Genomic DNA, 6,910 nt, shown 5'->3' on the forward strand with positions numbered 1-6,910 from the left:
CGCAACGCAGGAAAGAAGACAAGAAAAGCAGCCGCGCAACGCAAGAAACTTGTAGTGTCAAGACATTTTGCGACTTTTATTTTGTAATAAAATTATAATTTACCTTTACCTTGGCAACACCGTTAGGAAGTTAATGTCGCGCACAGAATTTTCTCGTTAGTCATTATTGTTCGGCTGATCCCCCCTGCAGGTTAGTTTAAGCTCTACTAGGTTCCTTTATATTGTCTGAATAATTGTTATATTGTATTATTATTTCTCTTTATTCATCTTCAACGACGAACATTTATTAGATTTACTTTCCAACAGATATGGTACGCACGTTGCCAAGGGTATTATTCTTTACACTATTTTCCCATCTTAATACTTACATTCAAAACCCACCTTTTTGTTAATTTGCCTTGCAGTAAAATCTCAGTTCCAGTCTCTTTCATTTATATTCTTGTTTTACTGTGTGGGTAATGACTGGCACTTACCCCGCAAACTAACAAGAACAGCGACTGCGCAACGTAAGTAACGGGATAAGAACAGCAAGAAACAAAACAAGAACAGCGGCTGCACAACGCAAAAAAAAGACAAGAACAACGGCCGTGCAACGCAAGAAACGGGACAAGAACAGCGGCGGCGCAACGCGAGAACGGGACTAGAACAGCGACGGCGCAACGCGAGAAAAGCGACATGAACAGCGACCGAGCAACGCGAGAATTTGGGACAAGAACGGCGGCGGTGCAACGCGAGAACGGGACGAGAACAGCGACCGAGCAACGCGAGAACGGGACAAGAACGGCGGCGGCGCGACACGAAAACGAGAAAAGAACAGCGGCGCGCAACGCGAAAAACGGGACAAGAACAGCGGCGGCGCAACGCGAGAACGGGACAAGAACAGCGCCGTGCAGTACGAAAACGGGACATGAACAGCGGCGGCGCAACGCGAGAAACGGGACCATAACAGCGCGAGCTACAGGACAAGAACAGCAGCTGAGTATCAAGGTGCGCCGGCAGTCGTGTAGTCCCGGGCAGAAGCAGCAACAGCCTTGGCACCATCAGGTCGCCCATTATAAACCGTGCATGCAGAGACGACCTCCCTCACCCAGCGACGTCTGCTTCATTTGAGCCTCGGTACTCTAGACAGCGCTTGAATTGAACTCTGTACCTTGCCTCATGCACGGTAGCTTTTTATGGACCTTTTATTCCGTAACACGGATAAGGTCACACTGCAACAAGGTGCAGAAATTTCAGACTAATACTCGGTAAATTTATTTGAGTTATGAATTAATTGAAACTGGAAATATGTACCTATACCTTCAGTTGCAGTAAATTAAAACTACGTTCCAAATGCCATATATCGAATTCGAATTTGCCATCGAAATGTTGCGAAAATAAGGAATAGGCCTCAAGACGTAACTTGGCATGATATCAGGCTCCGATAATTTTGCAACTCGTGCGTTTAGTTGATTCGCCTAGGCAACCTACAGGGTCTTTAACCATGAAGTTTTCATTTAATAAAATCGATAAAATTAAACCTACATCGGTACAACTAAGCGCTTTTATTAAACTCTGATAATAACTACTACCATACACTTTGTTATTAGTTCGAATGTTCTCATTTAAGAAACTTCCTGCAAGATTTTACCAAAAAATATTAACATTCACAGTTAAATAATTGCACATTAAACCATAACATATTTCTCTGCTGCTAGAATCAAACAGCAAATTCTAAATCGTAAACCAAACGAACGGAATCAATCTTGAAATGGTAGATTTTTTTCTCGTATCAATCCTTCAACTTAAGATTAGTTCATTTAACAAAAAAATTAGGTCCAGCTGAAGCATGGGAGCTACAGTTGTCAACGTTGGTCGGCAGATTTCGAAACCCCGTAAGGATCCATTAGATGATACTTTCTTATCTCTGCACCAGACGTAACTAATGTAACGACATCACAGCTCGCGCTCCCCCGCCAACCGACATAACATCGGCGCCCTTACGAGCACCAGCAGATAATGCCGAGATGTCTGCCCCAACATTCCGTAATCCTAAAAAACTAAGAACACATTCTGCCGAACGATTATCCTGATACTACTCAAGCATGTTTCTCAACAATTGATAAATCATTCATTCTGTTTGATGAATGTGCTGAAATGCCACGACAATTCTCCATCGCATTCATTATGATGAAAGAATGTTTACATTAGTTTAGGTTTCCCAATACAAATTAATTAACTATTCTCTATAATTGCAAGAGACGCATAATAATTAAAATTATATATGTATCCTATTATGAGATGAAAACGCGGACGCGATTAGTACGGTCGCCAAGGTACGGACGGAGTGGCCGGGCAGCGGAGTTCTGTTGGTCACAGAAAGATAGCGCAGATAGCGCGTTGTTTTGGCGGCACTTAGCGCTAATAGCGCCTGATGGAGTCGCTATCACCAGCGCCGTCACACTCAACCTTGGTACATCGTAAAGTGCTAGCGCTCAATTCTTAGACAAAACAACAAAAATGACAACTCATAAGTATCCTACATGAACATTTGTAACAGAATGTCGTATAAGCGGTTTCTTGCAACGTAAATATTGAAAGTACGTTTGATTAGAAGTTGTTTGTTAATCATGACGCAAATTATTTATGAAAACTTTGCAATACCAAGTTCAAACTCGAGACAAATTGAAAAGTCGCGCGAGGTTGAAGAAACTGAAGCTAATACCGAGCAGAATACCAGAAATGAGATGCATATTACCAATCATAATGAAAATTTTTCAGTGCTTTCAGGTAAAACCATACCTACATACTTTGGGACAATTTCAGGGAACATTCTGACGAAAAAATGGGCGCGATGGAAAACATTTAATATGCAAAACGGATCTCAAGAGATAATTAATTCAACTTAACGAAGCTTCTAAAGTTTTGCTTCGATCTTAAACATTTGTTACAATTTTTCACGCTGAAACCCACAACAATTCGGCGGTAATTAATGAGCGATCCTCCAACTCATATTGTGGAAACACTGCAGCTGATCGCAGGGATAGTAACAAGTTTCACGTTCATAGCCGTATTACAATTTACAAGCACTAATTTAATACTTAACGGATCATCGATTCATGATTAAATACTTCGATTGCGGTTGTTGGAGACGCATCAATACAGGCGCATGTTTAGCCTTATCACAGCTCTGGAGCACCAGCCAATTCCAGAAAGCCACAGTTTGACCTTGATAAGCAGCAGATAAGAGGATGAATCGTCGATACTGGCAGCTGATCGAACTCAAATAAATTAAACTTTAATACACCACGATTAAAGCGAAAAAATATGTCTAACCGTCACTAGAGGTGACGGTTAGAAATATTTCTAACCGTTACCTCTAGTAACGGTTAGACATATTTTTTCGCTTTAATCGTGGCGTATTAACCGTCAATTACCAATCAAGGGTGCCAGCAGTTGGTAGCACAACTGAAACTGTTGACAACGTTATCACACCTATGCATTCCATTTAGTGCTAGGACTAGTAAGAACAAAGCGGCTAAGAACTATATAAATTATATCGCTAACGCATTCAGATAACGGCGGCCACATTCCTAAAATTTCTACGGATGATCGACAAGTCATACAATAAACGTTACTTAGTCTCACGCGTCTATGTCGGGTATTAACATAATCGCATGTACACCATTAAAAATATTTGTGGTATATACACGATATTTCCAGGCTCATACACCACAACTATGCATTTTTCCTGTGGAATGTTGGTAACTTGTAGGACTTCCGAGCATCGTTACGAGCCTTTGAACAAACGGTTAACTAAGCCTCCAGAGAGCTTACATTGTGCAATTGAAACTTAATAGTCCAAGAATAAACCACGCAGAATAATCGAAAGGGCAATTTTTTCCGGCTGAAAATTGCTTGACTATTCCATAAGAAAATGTAAAAATTCTTTTTATAGCATTCAACTGTTTTTTTTTTTTATTGCTTAGTGTTTTTTTCTCGTCGATTGTTATTTATCTGAGTTAGACGCTTTTTAATATAGAGCGTTAATTGAAAAATTATACAGTAATTACTCATACCAATAAAAATTCTACTCACGAGAATAAGAGTCTCATACGCAGCCAAGTTACCTGCAGCCTAACGAGAAGCACCGCAGTTTACAGGTGGAGATAAAGTTAATTAGCATGCAGGTGATCATATATAATATATCAGATCCTTCTTTCTTCAGAAATATTGGGATAAATTTAGGCGAGATGCATCTAAGATTATCTCAATTTTTCGAGTTATATTTTAACAAGCAGTAAAGTTGCCAAAACATTTGTTTCACTTTGGCAAATATATATCTGAAAGAACCTGTGGTTCTATAAATTCTAGATTCTAAACTGGGAAGTGGCTACCGGCAAGTGTCAAATCTCATTGTTCCAGCATGAAATCAATCTTCTACGATAAATTACACTTGAATTTTAATCAGATTTTATAATCTGCGTCTATTAAGTTAAACACATCACCGCCATAGAACACTCTAATCAGTTAAAAATAGTATTAATAAAATAATCGAAAATAGGCAGAAAAGTTTTTAGTAAACCGTGACTTGTCGTTTTAAATGTTAGTAGGGTGTTTGGCCTAGCAGGCATCCTCTTGTGGGCAAACGTCGCGTCGGACGACGGACGGAGGCACAAGATAGTTAGTTCATCGCACGTCTGCTCGTTGCTACGCGTGCCGCAATAAAAAGCACAACTCATAAGTCTTATTATAAAAAAATATAACTCAGTACTCACTGTAGTGACTAGTGAGTGACAGAGAGCGCATTTTCTCGTCGACGAAAACGTGAAGTCATGGACGGATAGACAGACGGACGGACAGGGCGAGCACAATAGCGCTTTCTTTCCATAAATGATAAAATGCGCTAAAAATCAAGATGGTCGCCCAGATTAGGTTCTCTAATGAATTATCTAATCATGATTCGTATCAACTCGTATGATTTTTTTCTCGGCTACATAAATGTTCTAAGTGGTTAAAAGCGTTATTAGGAAAGATTAATGTCATCATTGAATTGCTTATTCCAGAGCGCTCACAACAGTTATTGTGGAAATAAGAATTCATTTAAATAGATTACCTATGGTTTTAGCAAAGCTTCCATTCTATTTTAATGAATTTAATCGAATGTAAGTAGCTAGGTAGATATCACGTAGGACGTAGGTAGCCAGTAGCCACCAGCAATTCTTCACGAATATTGTTTACAATTAAATAAATTAAAACACCTCATTGCTCTTTAATCAGTGTAAATGAAAGGAAAATCATTCGGGATTAGAACGATTCAACTTCAATCAGAGCACGCACCCGGGCCACAGTAGCGGTGCTACTAACTGACACTAACAGCAGTGACCTAACCAGCTCTTACAGAAGTTAACAGAACAGTTAAAACTCCGCCAGTTATTGACAAGACACCTGTAGTACAGCTAGGCCACGGTTCAGAGGGAGCAAAGTTCTACGTAGGTTGAATATGAAATGGCTTTACTTACGTCAAACGTGGTTGTGTCGAGTATCGTCAGATTATGAGAGTCTGTCTTGAATTGCACGTGCTTCAGAACGACCATTCACTCATGCCAAGTTTATTCGAAATATTTTTAGGAAATAACAGATGATTATAGACGAGGATATTAGTAATGATCACGTTCTAGTACAAATTAGGGACATTATACGTATCTAACAAGATAGGCTCGGTTTGACACACTAAATCACGAGAAAGCGCGACGCACCTCCACTCGCTACTGCTGTTTGCAGCACACTGAGCATTTTATTTGTTTGAGTCAGCCCAGCAAGGAACTTCAAAGGGACCGCCATTAAGATAGAGCCAGGTGGAGAGGGGCAAGGTCAGCAGGGGCTAATATACGAATTATTTGATTCATTTCTCATTAGCATTTTTTGGGAGCAAAACATTGGAGTTTTTATCGATAAGGTGCTATTAGAAACTGGAAAAGATGAACATGCGTTCACAGGCTTGTGACCGGGTGACCGGGTCCTAGTGATATGTGTCTTGGTTGCTGGGAATTTGAAACTTTTAGCCCAACTAATGCATGATATATTTGTGAGAAAAATTTATATGACTATTCTTACCTCGCATTCGTATAAACGAACAACGCATAAGGGTACGGTTTCGTTCCGGGATAAATCGACTAGAATTTTGAATTACATAAAAGGCACAATTTTAAATCTATTTTTTAGACACTTCCGGTGACGGCTGAGCGTGCAGGTTCATCCGGTGCACATACACGACTGACCTTCCTTTCTAGATGGCGTCTAAATTGTACCAATGCATGTATAAAACCTGTATTATTAATATTTTATTATTTTTATATGAGTAATACTTTTGATTTCGGTCAATCCAGTGCATTAGATCAACCATTATTTTTGTCGTGTTGCCGATAGAGACGGTCAATGAGGTGCGTTCTGATAAAGCAGTTTATCATTGGAAACGTCTTAAATGAGGGAAATAATGTAATATTTTACATTTAAAATTAAACTGGCAAAATCAAGTGCACATTCTAAGTTAAAAAGATTACCGTTGCAGAATGGGTCATGCAAATGAATTCGGAACTTGACACTTATCCCTCTCGAAACATTACTCAAGGAATTCAGTGAACCGCTTCAAAATTAGATGTTTCTAACTGCCCATTGAACGTTCCTTTGTTCGTGGACGATAACTATTTGCAAGTCGAAATTTTTGCTATTTCTTAACGAGGCGCACGACACTTCAAATGTCACTCCTTGTTTGTGATGCGAAATATCATGGGGATACATCAACTATCTATAAAATTATCATTCCGAGTTTCTTGGATTTTATCTAGGGTGGAAAGCTTCAAAAAATATAACTCAGTACTCACTGCAGTGAGTGACAGAGCGCATTTTCTCGTCGACGAAAACTTGAGGT

General features: G+C 39.6%; 1 protein-coding gene across 2 annotated transcripts in view; it reads right to left on the reverse strand.

Annotated features, from left to right (window-relative positions):
* The window catches only part of LOC108673046 (axin), a 55,317-nt gene extending 49,142 nt beyond the window's left edge, over positions 1 to 6,175 (reverse strand). Inside the window, exon 1 of one of the 2 annotated variants that reach the window (XM_047885479.1) lies at positions 6,097 to 6,175. The gene's annotated coding sequence lies outside the window, so the exon portion shown is untranslated. Of the gene's footprint in view, positions 1 to 5,501; positions 5,756 to 6,096 lie in introns of those variants that run through there. The other variant, XM_018160821.2, reaches the window with a different exon arrangement.
* Between the last annotated feature and the right edge of the window lie 735 nt (positions 6,176 to 6,910).

Source organism: Hyalella azteca, unplaced genomic scaffold, assembly GCF_000764305.2.
Source record: "Hyalella azteca isolate HAZT.00-mixed unplaced genomic scaffold, Hazt_2.0.2 contig2171, whole genome shotgun sequence".
Lineage (NCBI taxonomy): Eukaryota > Metazoa > Arthropoda > Malacostraca > Amphipoda > Hyalellidae > Hyalella > Hyalella azteca.